This window comes from Globicephala melas, chromosome 1 (genome assembly GCF_963455315.2).
Source record: "Globicephala melas chromosome 1, mGloMel1.2, whole genome shotgun sequence".
NCBI classification, from domain to species: domain Eukaryota; kingdom Metazoa; phylum Chordata; class Mammalia; order Artiodactyla; family Delphinidae; genus Globicephala; species Globicephala melas.
In genome coordinates, this window is record NC_083314.1 from 16,279,175 (window position 1) to 16,295,086 (window position 15,912).

The 15,912-nt window shown below is 37.8% G+C and overlaps 1 long non-coding RNA gene across 1 annotated transcript; it reads right to left on the reverse strand.

The window, feature by feature from the left end:
* Positions 1-2,351: 2,351 nt before the first annotated feature.
* On the reverse strand, positions 2,352-15,288 carry LOC132593498 (uncharacterized). Its single transcript, XR_009559104.1, has 5 exons — positions 15,190-15,288; positions 7,283-7,432; positions 3,472-3,640; positions 2,615-2,753; positions 2,352-2,502 (listed from the first exon to the last, which is right to left on the reverse strand). It is a non-coding gene; the product is annotated as an uncharacterized lncRNA (long non-coding RNA).
* Positions 15,289-15,912: the final 624 nt, after the last annotated feature.

The window sequence follows — 15,912 nt, forward strand, 5'->3', positions numbered from 1 at the left end:
GGTAAAAGCAGTGTTTTACTTCTATCCCATTTGGGACCTCCTGAGGGAAGAAACTAGTGAGCTCTGCAGACTTGAGGGGAAATAAAAAAAAGAAATTGTCCCAATGCTATTCAGTAATCAATTGAGAAAAAAAAAAAAATCAGTCAGTACCAGGTAATAAAATATGGAATTAGGGTAGAGCATTTGCCTGAGGATATATCCTGTAGTAAAGGGTATTTTTCATGATTTATAAGGGTTTTTAAAGAAGCTTGCGGAATGCCACAGGAGAAATGAAGACTTCGGCAAGCTTTACATTGTTCGGCAAGTGCTCTCATAATCCTTGTTTATGTTTGAAGGTAGGGGGTGGGGAAGAAATTGTCCAGTGAGGTGGAACGGTTATTGACCAGATTGATCATGGGAACAAATCTGCCGGTGGTAACCTTGTTTAATGATATGTTGCTGGGCTCAGCACCTTGCTGAGGCTGTGATTCTTCACCGGCTGGGGCCGCATGATGGATCGCGGCAGGAAGCTGATGGTGCAATCACTCACCGGCCGTCACCACCACCGCACCGCCTGACACCGGTCCCCCCGGTCTCCGCGGAACGTGGCGGCCGGGCTGCCCCGCCCACTGGGAGACACCAGGGCCCAGCAGACGAGCGCGCGGGGCGGGGGACGGTTCTCGCCTCCCGGCACCTTTCTTTGTAGGGCACGTCTTTTAAGTGTGGGTTTGTGATTTTATTTTTTTCCAAAATTTGAGCCCCCTTACAGCTTAGGCTTCTGAATACCCATCCTCATATCCACAGCTCATTAGGATTTATTTTATTTTATTTTTTAAAATTTATTTTATTTAAGTGTATTTGATTTACAATGTTGTGTTAGTTTCCTCTGTACAGCAAAGTGATTCAGTTATACGTGTATTTATGTATACATTCTTTTTCATATTCTTTTCCATGATGGTTTATCACAGGATATTGAATAGAGTTCCCTGTGCTCTGCAGTAGGACCTTATTGTTCATAAGGGTTTATTTTAATGCGGCCAAACAGAAGACCAAGCGAGGCCCATAGATCTGAAAAGACGTTCCCCTAAAGATAAATTCAGGGAGTGTAATTATTTTATACAAAAAGATAAAATCATATTTTATCATATTTTTCTATTTTTAATAAATTCATTAGTGCAGTAAAATTATCCTAAAGTTATTTGGCATGGTGTTACTTGGACCTATGTTGTTAGGCTAGGAACTCTGTAAGCGCAGGATCTTTCTTATCTTTTTATACCCAGCATCTCACATGTAATTGTTTGCTTAAAAAAAAGAAAGACACGTGGTTGGTGTGAGAAAAAACCAAGTAGTGTAAATGAATACTTCTATGCTGTGACTCCTTCACTCAACCGATCTATAATAATTCCCTATTGCTTATCACATTAAACCTAAACTGGTCTCTCCTGTTCGAGGTGACCCCAAACACCAAGCTTCACTCCTGTACTCTCCAACATGATTGCTTTGGTTTAGTCAGGGCCGATTCATTGCTCTTATTATTTGTCCTCATTCCTGACATTATGCTTGCTTGTTCTTTTCCCCTACTTGGAGGCTTCTCTTTTTTGCCTCCACTTACCAGCTTTTCTAGAGCCAGCCTGTGCCACCTCTTACAAGAAGTACTCTTTGATTACTCCAGCCTTTATTTACCCCTTATATTAGATCTTGGTTTTCTACCTCTGCATTTTCCACTCCCTACTTCTTAAGTCCCACATAATGTTTGGCAAGGATTGTGGTTCCAAGGATGGTTCCAAGGATGCAAACTTCAGGTCTAAAGTTGGGACTGGAGACCTGGGAACTTAATTAGTGCATCGAATTGCCTTGGTGGCAAATTTGGTTCAGGAATTGGCATACAAAATTTATTAAGGTTTTGCTAAAATTCTGGGACAAAGATGTTCTCTTTTCTTCCTGCACAAACAAGCATGTAGGTCTAGGAGCTTCTGATAAACATCTTGGGAGTGAGCAAGCTATGCTTAGGATGAAGCTGATACTGCTGAAGATAAGATGAAGAGGAAGAAATAAACAAGACATTTGGTGAATCACTGAGATGCTCAGGCCCTTCTGATGCCAGCCCAGAGACTACTCAGTTTTGTAAATTGAGTATTCTCTTTTGAGTGTCAGCCAGTTTCTCAAGGATTCTGTTACTTGCAACTAAGAACACTGCCATCTCCTTGGAACTCAGTTTACACTTATGATAAATACACATTGCTTGCTTTGGCTTTCCTATTTTTTGAATGAGCAACCAACCTCTCTTTCACAAAGTCGAAAGCTTCTGGAGGGTCCAACAGACTGCTTTGATTCTTCTGTTTCTCTTCTTGACAGCTTGCACTGTGCTGGTGCAGAGGTGATGCTCAATGCTGGCTCATGGTTTAATTCCTCAATGACTAACCCATCCTTTCTTTAGGCCATGGGGCCACATGTTTTACAGTTTGTTGGCTCCATTGGTGGGGGTGCTCCACTGGACTGCAGTACAGAAGTCACTGTCATCCCCTGTATCAAGAAGGAGATTTATAGACACAAGATGTGGTTCAGAGCTTCCAAGCAGATTTTCACCATACTTCTATTCAGCAAACATCTATTGGCCAAATCTAAGTTACATTACCTGTTCTCCCATGGGCATCTCAGTCTTGATTGATCAGCTAAGGTGTTTCTCCAAAATGTCACTTGTTATTTTTGGCACACAACCACCACTGTCCAGACGATTTTTTTTTTCTCCACTGTGTCTGCTGGTCTCCCACCTCCTTTGTGATCCAGGGTGGGAAGTGATAAATACAAGAGAACCAGGCTTGTTACAGACCTTCAAAAACTGCAGCTGGTCAGTCAGAGCCTTTAGGGCTACTTATATTATCATTAAAAACAACCGGGCTTCCCTGGTGGCGCAGTGGTTGAGAGTCCGCCTGCCGATGCAGGGGACACGGGTTTGTGCCCCAGTCCGGGAAGATCCCACATGCCGCGGAGCGGCTGGGCCCGTGAGCCATGGCCGCTGAGCCTGCGCATCCGGAGCCTGTGCTCCGCAACGGGAGAGACCACAACACTGAGAGGCCCGCGTACCGCAAAAAAAAAAAAAAAAAAAAAAAAAAACCAAAGAGCTACCCCATTTGGATCTAACTATTTAACGCACTTGTGCTTTATGCTATTAAAACTAATATAGGAAAGTTTATGCATTAGATATATAGGAAAGTTTATACGTTATACATAGAGGAAAGTTTGTACATTATCTCAACTTTAAAGACTTCAACTTAAGCAAATTCTATAGGGTGTCTATAAACTTAATTTAGACAGAAGTTCCGAATGTCTAAGACTTTCTAATTAGTCTCATTTCCTGTATAGGAAATATCTTCTGATATAAACATATTTAAGGTATAAACTATTTCCAGAAAATACATTTCTGAAAAAGACTAAAACATCTTGCTATGCTCCAAGATAGAGTCTTCAAACTTTATTATGCATAATAATTACCTGTATGCCCATTAAAGTACCGATTCCTGGGCCCTGCCCTTGAAGAATTGGATCCAGTAGGGCTGGAGTGGGACTCCAGGTGATGAGAGGTGAGATGGTGCTGGCACCGCTGGTCCACAGTCCACACTTTGAGTAGCGCTGCTCTGCACAGCAATCTGCCTCAGAATAGCTGCAAGTTTACATTTTATCAGTTTTTCTGCCATTCTCGGTTATTATTGAGGCAAGTAGGTTGCAATTATGCAATTGGAAAATCACATTGCCACCTACATGCCTTTGGTTTTTTTCAGTTTCTCTACACAATTTAGAACTGTAGCTCTATTAATTTTTCTAAGTTACTTTTTAGCTAAAAAGTAAATTACAAGACTAATAGTCTGAGTTCATACATTGAGTTGAATTGATACCTGTAAGCTGCTTTGGTTACATGTTTGTCTTCTTACACAGGCACTTGAGTCCTATCTATTTTGTACTCCCTGTAGAGTATAGAATTATATTGCTGTCACTTGAGAAATACTCTGTGTATATTATTATTAATACTCCTACTAATAAAACACCATGCCAGTCTACCCCAAAAAGTTACATTAACAAGCTATGTGCACAATACCTTACAGGAAGAAGAAAGCTAGCCTTAGAAGCCATGAAGAATGAAAAGCTATAAGATACTCAACCATAAAATGGCTGCACTGAGATCTACTGGGGGTTTGGAGGATGGAGAAAGGTGAGAATTATGGCTTTCCAATTGAGATCTCACTTGTGGTATGGTTTCCTTCCTAACAGCTCACTTTGCGATGTATTTTTAAAGGCACTGTTCTAGCTTTCAACCATAAATTGATAACGGGGTTCTGCAGCCCTCAAGAAGCAAAATTTCAAACAAAAAAAAATGGTATGACATTGTTCATGCTAATCAAAAACACTTTTAAGCTCTAGCTTTTTATATTTTTTTGTATTCTTTTTTCTCCTTCCCTTTCACCAATGTGATGCTACAGTGTTATTCTTTGGAGAATGCCTCTGTGTGTGTATGTGTTTAGAGAGAAATAAATCTATAGATGTTTTTATTCACTGAACAATATCCCCTATCATTTAGAAGTAAACCCTCTCCACATCTTTTCTTTCTGAGATGGTCTCACCCCAAGCAGCTGCAGAGACCATGAAAACATTCCCATGCTATAGCCTCTGGCTCTTTGGCTAACTCACCTAGTGGCCACATTGGCAGCTTCTGGTCTGTTTTTGAGTGTAAAAGGCAAAAGGAGGTTAACTTGCCCCTTGTGTGGTGTCTCATTTTGGTTTAGCAGTCAATTTGGGTGTCTGTGTCTATCCTTGAATAACATTGTCCAAAAACCAGTGTAAAAAGGACAAACACCTACTCAGACCTAATGCCAATCAAAGTTTCTTTCACCCTCTCACAAAGTTTCTGTTTCATTTAACCATAATCATCTTTCAATCTGCATCCATTTTTTTTGTAAGTCATAAACATAATTCAGTACAAAACCGAAACTCACTGGTAATTCAAGAAAACGGTAGGTTTCTCTCCATGTGTACATAAAAATTATTTCTTTTGGAATAAGAACCTTAATACAGTGATATTGTAACATAAGGAAGAGGACACTTTTCACCTTATAATAATAAATGACATGCTAAAGGAGCATTCTGTATCATGAACACTTTATAACTACTGGTCTTGCATGATGGTTAACATAAAATAAAACGGGCAGAATCAACTATGAATCTAATATACAGCCTAATGCTAATTGTAAAATAAATTAGTGTACATTTTAAACGTGTTTCTTTGTATCTTAGCATCTTAAAATGGACTGTTCTAATAGCTACAATATTTAAAGGTCATCCAAAAAATACTTAAAGTCTTGGGGGAGTTGTTTTTTAACATTGCTCCAAATGAAACTAATGTAAAACTTTTTTTAAAGAGAGTGGTTGACATTGTTTGTATTTACATGTGATATATCCACAAATACAGCATTGTGCTCATTTAATAATATCCATTAATTTTCTAGTCATTGTAAATTTACTAGAAAACATTTAAGATTTTATGCTCCTTTTCATCCCAGTTCTTATAAAAAAGAGAAAATGGCAATATAAATTACCTTTTATCAATCTAGCTTCATAAATATTCTTCTATAAACATCTTCCCCAAAGGATTGATTATTCGGGCCATCAGATTTTTAAACTGTTGTATTATACCAGATGGTTGCTATAATAGGAAGTAAACAAAAATGTTTTCTAGAAAGGTATTTATCAGCTAAAATGTTTATATATATAATATGGATTTATATATATCATTTGCCAGTTTAAGAAAAATTCACAAAGCATAAATTGATGGTTGGTAACATAATTTAGTTGGCAAATTTTAGAAGAAATTTAATGTTGTTTGCTACAATTATAAAATTCAGATGTTTTGATGTAAAAGAATACTCTGGTGTCAAAAAAAGTGGAAACATTTTAAAGGCTGTTTTATTTCCCACTCCTGTTCTCTCAGTTTAATCAGTCTATCAGGCTGTATGTAAAAAGCACAGGAAAAAATATTAAAGCATTGCAGTGGGTGCATGAACATCTGTGGATATCACTGAAAGCCACTTAATAATCCCAATGAAAGAAGTTTTACATTTTAAAATCTGAGACCTCTTTACGCAAATCATTTTGCCTTTAGCCATTTCGAAAAGAATTGAAGGACCTAGAGGATTTTACAGTTTTACATAGCACTGGTGAGATGGTTGTCAACGTTTATCTTACATTCATTAGTTAAGATCTTGACTGATCATAGCAAAAGCAAACTCAAAAACCTGGTCCCCAGCTAAAATGAAGTACAGCCAGAGTCTATAATGCTAAAAATTTCTGCTTTACCTTATATTCTCTATATTTAGTGTATTATTGAATGGCATACAATAACACAATTCATTATCTAGTAAAGTGATTCATGATAAGTACACTTTTTAACCTTATTGTATAGACATTAAGCTCAGTATTAGGTGGTTGTGTACTTAAGCCATTGGGGTTATAAAACAAACACATTTTGAATTTTTTTCTATTTGCAAAAAATAACTTTACATACTTAGCATAATTAGGGGGGAATTAGGTGCTATACTCGATAACATGTCAACTTTAAATGAAGTCTATGGTGTTATGATTAGCTGTTTTGTTTTGTTTCACCTTTCCCCAGCATAAAGTTTATGCTAAAATAAGGCTTCAAGCTATAACTTTTAGAAAATATGACCTTTCTATTATACACAAGAAACTAAAATTTAAAACTCCCTAAACAGCCAATCCCTGCAAAGAATTTCCTTTTCCCTACAGGTAGTATGAAATGGAGCCCAAATGACAGGACCCCATCTGAGTCTCCCCAGCTCCCCCAGTCTGCACAAACCCACTCTATCAATCATTGCAGGATAACGCATAGTGGTTGCACCTGTGACAGGAAATGATTGAGTGCTGAACACAGGGCCTGCTTCGCCTGTCGCTTTGTGCATTTGTATTTCTCCAGGGCCAGTTTGAGAATTTTCAGAACTTGGGGGTGGGGAAGGAGGGATTCCCATTGTATTCTGAGAAAAGAATAATGCACTTTGATTATGAAGATGTAACACAAAAGAGAAATTAGGCAGCAAAATGCCCTGGTCTGCTCAGGTGTAGGAGAGCATCAGAGCAGCCCAGGATGCAATATTATTAAGCTGCAATTTAGTTTAGATAAGCAGAGGCTGCTGATGAGAGCCATGCTTTTGGAGATGTCTCACTCACCCAGTTGCAGAACAGACATGTGTTCCTTTATGACCACATAAAAGAAAAAGAACAAAAAGTCAAGCCTCACCTATAGTCCAGAAAGACTGTATAATCTAACTTAGTTCAGGATAGCAGGGAAAAAATTCTTCTTTCGTCTTTTAAACTCTTCCTGCACTTTTTTGGAAACCTCCGATGTAATGTCACAGTCCAGTTATTTAAATGGTTTGAGTGCTATCATCTGTTAAGAAATTGAAATTAAAGTATATACAGTTTGAATAATTTCCTGCTAATTCAGCCATTTATTGAAAATATTTGTGGAAAAAACAAATGTTAAAGTGCCTCTTTTACAGCATTCAATATTTTATTTGAGTTGATCCTTCAGTGTAGAACCACATGTGTTTTTCTGTTATAGAATAAAAGATTGATAATATATTTTATTGTGTACGTTGCTCACATAATTCGAGTTTGAGCTTCTGAAATGACTAAATGGATACTTTTGTTAAAATAATACTATTACCTATTTTTAAAAATCCTGGAGGGCAGGGAATAAACAGTGAAAAACTCACTACACGTTGAAAACTCTCCCCACCAAAGAGGAGGGAAAACAGTAACAATAAACACAACAAATCTGGGTATGTAAACTCAGTTTCTCGGGTTAGAATTCACATTTTTGCCTGAATCGCCATGCTCTGTGCTACAGGACCTCGCCACAAGCTAAGACTTCTAAAAATATTTGTGTCAGAGAGTAGACGGTTTGCCGGGTGCCCTTTTATTTTTCTTATTCAGTATTATTACCTTCCACCTTCCTTAAATAGAGGCAAATACAATTACAGAGAAATGAAATGACCGCAGTGTTGACAGGGCTGGCTTGTTCTAGGACAATCGGATTTTACTGGATAATGTACAGGCAAACACACGCGTCCCGTTTATTTCATTGTTTCCACTGCGGAGAATCTTTTTCACCGCTCTCCACGCCTTTGTTGACCCAAAGCCAGCGAAGTTGTGTGGCCATAAATAGATCGGGGCAGCAGATTAAGAAAAGGGGGGGGGGAACCTGACTTTCTCTGGGTGTCTGCGGATCGGATGGATCACTGCAAAGGGCGTAGTGGTTGACGGGGGTGGAATAAAGTAAACTGCGTGGCACTTTGGCTCAGTGAAACCCAATTCCTTCGCCCCAGAGCTGTAGTGGCCAGATGTGCGCGACTCTCTAGACCCGAAGCCTTTTTCGTCAGCCACGGGTCCTCGCCAAACCGATGAAACAGGGTGGGAGGTCTGGCGGGTCCGAAATGGGGAAGAAATGCGCGCTGATCAACGAGCCGGTGGGGCTCGGGGAACCGCCTAGAGTGTTGGGGCCGCTCCCCCTCGAGCCCCGCTGGTTCCGGCGGCGGGTGGCTCCTTCCTCCCCATCCCTTCGCGCACTTTCTCCGGCAGGGGGCCCGGGCCGAGCCCAGGTCCTCCGCGCGCTCGGCGGCCGGGGCCCCTCCCCCGCTGCCCAAAGCGCGCCAGCTTCCGTGCGCCCCAACTAGGGGTGTCTCCTCCATCACCCCACCCCAAACCCCCGCCAGCTTCGCTGCGGGAGTTGGTTTGCGGCGAGGGGAAAGTTCGCTTCTCCCGCTACTGGGGCCTGCAGAGGCCAGGGCGCCGCGGGATGGGGGAGTGGGGGGAAAGAGGTCTTGCCGCCGCCGCTCGGACGCGCACCCACCCCTCCTTCCGGGGGCTCCCCGTTCTCGGCGAAGCGGGGACCCCGGGAGGTCCCCCAGGCCGCGCCCCCACCGGGACACGGAAGGCGAAGGCGTCTTGGGACGGCGCCCGGCCCGGGTCCCTCCACTGTCCCACCGCATCCTCTCCCCGCGTGGCGTCCGCCACCTCCGACAGCCTCCCGGGGTCCCTCCTCAGCACCCCTTGTATTGTAACTGACCAGGAGCCTCACGCTAATTGCAGAGTTCAACAGAAATCACTAGGCTCACAGAAATCTCGCCTTCCTCCCACGAATCAGCTAGAAAGGGAGGCCGGGGAAACAAAAGACGTAAAGGAAGATTAAGATACTTCTCAGCCGGCGCTGAACTTGGAGGTGGAGAGGCGGCGCGGGGCGCGCGGAGAAGGCGGCCGCGAGCAGGGCTTCCGAACGAAGCCCGAGCAGGGGGAGGTGGGGAGCGAGGGAGGAAGCAAGACAAACATCTGGGGATTGGACCATATGCTGAAGCTTTGTTTTGTCCTTCAAAGTTCGACTGCCCTTGAAGTGATTTGTCAGGCGGCCCACTGGTGACAGGGAGGCTGTTCGGCGTGGAGCGGGGGGGAGGGGGAGGGGAGGGGGGTGAGGAGAGGAGAGGGCGGGAAAGGAGGGGAGGAAAGAGGGAGAAGCCGAGGAGAGGGGGAGCGAAGTGACCCCACTGCCCGAGGAAAAGGAGAATCCAGCGTCCGCGGAGGTGCGGAGCCAGAGACGGGGGAAGCGGTGGGTTCCAACAAGACAACGGAAAAGACGCAGGAGGCAAACAGAAGTCAGGGGGAAGGAAAGAAGCCGAGTAGAAAGAAAGAAAAAGTGGGAGGGTGGGGGAAGTGAGAAGGAGAAAAGAGGAAACAGACTGGGAGGTAAATTGAAGTCAGTAATTGAGGTGTCTTTAAAAAGGGTGCAAATCTATTTTAGGAAAAGTGGCTTTGAGCTACCCCCCTTTTTTCTGTCTTTTTTGCCCGCCAACCGCTGAACTGATTAGACTGTAATTAAGGCCATAAAGCCCTCAGATTATCCACCTGTTTATTCACTAAAGTCGGGGTCTCATCAAGCAAATTAGCTGCTTCCAGCTACACATTGGGCCTCGAGCTCGCCTGATTAATGAAGTTTATTGGGAGCTGTTAAAAGCATTAACTGGAGAAAATCTCAGCAATTCGTCATATTTAAGGGATGGAAATTAAATCTTACTATGCAAATGAGAAAAAAATTTTAAGCGTCTTTAGGGGTTACTATCAGCATATTATTTTTTTCTTGAAGATTCTATTCAGGAAATGGGCTTTAGAACAGGAAGCCTTGTTTGGACTTAAGTTATCAAAAATATTCAGTCCCACTTTATTTGGCATTATGATGAAGAGTAAAAAAGAAAAAGTAAGACTACTCAGGTTCCCAATGCAAAGAAATTTTGAAGACGTCCAATCATAAAGCCAGCCCTCAGAAGCAACCGAATTTTTAAGTTAAAATTAATGTACCCACCTACAGGATGAGATTTGGGTATATTCCTACAAGGGGCTTAATGTTCGATTTGGGAGAGGGTCTGTGATGAAATCCAAAGCTAACCGAGAGAGGAGGGGAGTTATGTAAGTGCCCTAAACAAGGAGCAAATGTAGAGTGACCTGAAAAAGCACCACAAATAAATGAATATACTTATAAATTGGCCGTAGAAAATGTTTCTGTACCCAGTGTTTGTCATCATAACCACTGTGGCTCTTGGTGTGATTAAGAAATTTAAAAAGAGAAGTGGGAGAAGTATAACCGAGTGGAAAGAGGAGGTGTAGTGCAAATTGAGACCATAATCCAGAATTTGTAAAGTATGAATTGACTTTAGGTGCTGCTTGGTGATATTGCCACACAAATGTTTATTAATGGCTGCAGTTATAGAAGTGAAGAGAGTGATTTCAAGATATTAGTTATTCTTGAAAAGGGGGAAATCTTTTCTCCAAGAGTAAGAAAAGTCCACGTCTAGATGTCTTCTATTTCAACAAAATATGGAAAATAAACATGTGTAATGAGTAAATATTTTAGTCAATGAAAAGCTTATGGTAATGCAGTCTTTCAAGATTTATTTTTAAATCTCTTCTATTATGTTTTCTAGAGGCATTTTAAGTGCACTTTGAAATGTTTACTTAACTAGTATGTTATATATTTAAGGACAATGTTGTATGTTTTATAATTTCAGTGAAATACATATTAGAGTATATGAAATCTAAACACTATATGAGACAAAATGGACAGGCGTAGCTGATGGAAAATTCGATAGCTTTTAAGAATATTTATCTCACCATAATAGTCACCTTTTACTGATTCAATTCTAAAATAATGGATAGATTTTTATAGTTATTCTTACTAATATTGTCATTCAAAATTGATCTTCTAGATTATTCTAACATTTTTATTTTAAAAACTTAAAGTGTTGAGATTAATTTCTCTCACCTTAATGAAGTTATTTACAGTTGTCTAAGGAAAGTAACAGTAATCACTTATATTAATTTCTCCTTTAAAGGTCCAAAAAAATCCAATTTATGTATCCCTCCCCTTTGGTGAACATAATATAGCTTTGTGAAGAAAAATGTAAATTTGAAGTCTAGAAAATTCAATAACAACACAAAAAACATAGATAGCCTTGAAAATCATCTTTGTCAGTCTTAATCTTTAAAAAGCTTTAAATTATTTGTTTACTGTCTCTTCCAAATTTCAATACATTCTAAATCTGAACCACAAAAATTCCCTTTTGTTTCCATCAATTCTATGTATCACATTATTTGGCTTATAATATGATGATTTTGTAACAGATGAACTGTAAACCTTTTTATTTAATATTGGAAATAAAATAATCATTTAAGAGAGTTTTGAATAAGGACTGAAAATTCTTGATAAATGCCTCTGATATTGTCCACTGAATTATTTAAAATGCATGTTATATTCTAATTATTAAAGAATTATTCAGTAAAAAAGCACATAGGTAAATTTAATTCATTATTGTTTATGTAAATACAGATTTAAGTAAGTAGACTTATTTCTCCTATAATTTTAAAGTAACTGGAAGAAAAACAATTATCCTTTGTTCTGAAAATCGGCCATTTATTAGGACTTGACTTAATATCTGACTTAAACACATACACGAGAGAAGAGAGACAAGTAAATTGTCTCAGGATATTTAAAAATACATTTGCTATAAACAAAATTTAGGAAATATTTTATGTCTCACATTTTTAATATTAAAACATCTTAAAACCATATTATACTGATCTTAGAATCATGGTATGATGTGTTTAACAGTTCATTTAAAATATGGATTTTTTTGTACAAAGATAATTTGCCTTTAGAGGGTACAGTCATACAGAGTGGGCTTCTGAGCTACTAACTAATGGATGTCAATTATTGTCATTTGTATTTCTGGTCTCTAGAGTGGTATGGATAAAGAAGGTCAAAATGGTCCCTGATGAAAGGAAACTTTTAAAAACGTTTGGAAAAGTTAATGAATTAGATTTCCCCTGCACTTGACGATATTAGGATTGGGAGATCAAGATTCCCATCAGCCAAATCAAGAATGTTCACAGTTGACAGGAAAACTCAAAGTTTCTTTTTACCCCCACCAGAGAAATGCCCTCCCGTTGCTAGAGGTGGTAATTCATAGAAACGATTATATTAGCTTAAAGAGTATGTTTCATAAGCAATAAACTTTAAGTACACTGAACCGAATTTTTGTTGTATTTATTTCATGAAGCTCTTCCTAAGTGCTTGCAAATGCTTTTGGTAAAATATCCCTTTCACTTTATGAAACATGTTTTCTGCTGTGAATAAAATTACAGTCTTAATAAACCACAGCTATTGTTTTCTTCTCTTTGCAACAATAATGAAAGTTCAATGAAATGAACAAAGCTAGAAAAGATGTACAACACTCCCTTTTTTTCTTTAACTGCCTTTAAATGATTTATGAAATAGAAATCCTGCTTCAGTTTGCCTTTAATAACTAGTACTTCCTTCACCAATAAGTCTCTATCTTCTTAAATATTCCAAATATTAAGATATAAAAGAAGCTCTCTCCATTTGCTCTTTAAGACCTACTGCGTTTTTAGCAAAGCCTCCAAAAAGTGGAAAGTGTTTTGATGCATCGTTAACCTGATCGATTGGTTTAAAAATATATCTTTATTTGTTTTTAATAGAATAGTATTTGGAATAAAGAAATCTGGTATACACCTTTAAAGAGAAGCCAGCATGTCCATAATATTCACCAAATACATTTAAAATGCTATATTTCATATTTTGGGTTCTTAGAACTGATAGCTTCTCTGTAGAGACACTGACTTAAATGTTAAAATTCAGTTTAAAACTGTGTTTTAGTCACTTTAATACTGTCGAATTCTTAATGGAAAAATAGGTACATGAGGATAATAAAGTTGACAATATTTTCATTCTCAACTCTGCAAATATTGCTCAAATGAAATATGTTTCATTATTTTATATTTCCAGGGCAACCTTTTCAGTCTGGAAAGGTCAGTACTGGGGTTTTATTTCTATACATGATATGACCTAATTCTTTCATGTGCTGCAGAAATCCAGAAGCGGGTAGAGGGTGCCTCTTCCTTTTTTTCTTTTTCTTTTTTCTTTGATGTAAGTCTAAATTGCAACAGCTAAAATGCCTTCCCATAATTGTAATGAGATCAGTGGGTTTTAAGTATGGAATGAATCAATTATTGTAAGCAGAACCCCTGTGTAAATCAACCTCAGGATTATAAAATGAATCTTTGACAAGTATTCAAGGTATCAGCGTTGTCTCAATAATGAGGATTAAGCTCTTACTAACAAGTGAAAGCAAAAGTTGTATTCACTTACTAAGGAATATATGCATATTCATTAAAAGAAGTCAGATGAATGAGGCTTTATAAAAATGAGGAGGCATCTAGAAACACCACTAAAGGTAAAAATCCATGATAAATATGTCTAGTTTATGTTAAAAAAAAATCCCCAAATCGTATTTCAGGAAATGGCAATACATTTGTGATTGAGAAATAACTATGTTAGCAATGGAAAATAATAAGGTAGTTTTTTATATTTTTATTTTAATCAAACTTTAAAAATAAAAAAAAATCAAGGATTGTCTTAAAAGAAATCAAGACTGCTCGTCAGTTTTAGTAATTCTTAGAATTTGGTATTTTTCAACTGGGAAGAACAATAGAATGTAAAGTTTTAAAAGGACTGAAGACAGAGAAAAACCCTCTTTTCTGATACAGAGTCTAACAGGGTAGGGAGATTGGGTTTACATAAGATAGTTCCCTCGTGCATGTCCTAGATGGTTCTTTTCTTTCTTCTCCTTTCCTTTCAGATAACTGTCTTCTGTTAATTCCCTGTAACTAGTTGTTTAGTAACTACACAATTTACTATTGTAAATGGCAAGTCGGAAGCATAAACTACAGCGGCATATTTATGTGTGCTTACCAATTTACTACCGTACTTGAATGCTTATGCTTATGATAGGATAGGGTTTATGTGCTTTTTAAAAAAAATGTTATGAATCATCAGAACAAGAAATGTTTTCTCCTGGTTTATCCTGTCCCAGTTACACACTTCTTGAAATTAGCTAGGTTCTGCATCACACAGAATCAGAAATGAATTAAACCAGTAAATATTAAACGTGATTCTTAATATACATAAAGCTGTAACATCAGTGTTCTTTGATTATATTTACATATTGTTCCTTATATTTCTATTTAAGCATTTCAGGCATTATACACAGAAATTAAAAGCATGATTCTTTAAAAGCATGGAATAAAGTCTTACAAGAAATTAATTCAATATTCACAACACTTTATAACTCAGTGAAAGGATAAATGTATATTTTAAGAACTTTTATTTATTTGGGCCATAGTATATACAAATAAAAATATAGTACTCTGCTTAATTTTTGCCAGTTAAAATTAAATTAAATATGCTAAATCTAATTGTGCTTATTTCTCTAATGAGAAAATGAGGAATTTTGGCATACATGTAGATATTTGTGAGAAAATAACACCTATGTAATAATAAAAATATAATACTTAAATAGTATTTTCCCACCACAATTTTTATCAAAAATAAACTATTTTAATAATCTTAATTTTTCATTTTTCTGTATTTGTTTCAAATATATTCCTATTGTTCTGGCATATATGTGTATCATTTTTTATTTTAAGACTAAGACATCTATTATTGATGTACATGTATAAACATAAACTGTATCTCAAAATGAATACAAAACTCACAAGAGTGAACTGAAAGAGGATACTTACATAGAAACTGTAAAGGTATGCCTGAAACAGCTAAAATCAATGTCTACGAATTCATTTTCAAAGGCAAGTTTTTAAGTCGTGTGCTGGACTTGAAAAGAGAAGTGATTTTGGAATAGTGAACATTTACAGATAAAAAGATAACGCTGTCTACTGTGCAATGAAGGAATTTAAATTTACAGTGAGAGTCTGACATCTGGTGGTGAGACAGAGGAGTATCAGAAAAAAAGGGGGCTGTTGTAAAGCACCTCCTGGCTTTTACACAATCAAACTCCACTAAAAATTATAAGAAATTCTTTTATTTTTTCTATATTTTAGACATTTTCATAACATTTTTGCCTCCTCCTAATGAATCCTCTCTTATATTTACATTTCCTAAATATTGCTTGTGTTAAAGATGTATTTTCAATAGAGTGAAAATATTGGTAGGCAGTTATTTTTTTAAATAATAATAAATATTCGCTTAGAAATAGTTTGACTTATTAAATTAATTCATAGAAAGTTAGTTTTATGTTACATTTTTTGCATCAAAATGAACCTTCCCTAAATCTTCCCAATAAACAAATTAAAAATTCACAAAGAAATTTAAAGTTATTTTTAACAAAGAGCAAGAATGGCAACAAAAAAACTTTAAACGTTCAATTGAAAGATAATCTTTATTTACAATAGCCAGGACACGGAACCAACCTAAATGTCCATCGGCAGATGAATGTATAAAGAAGATGT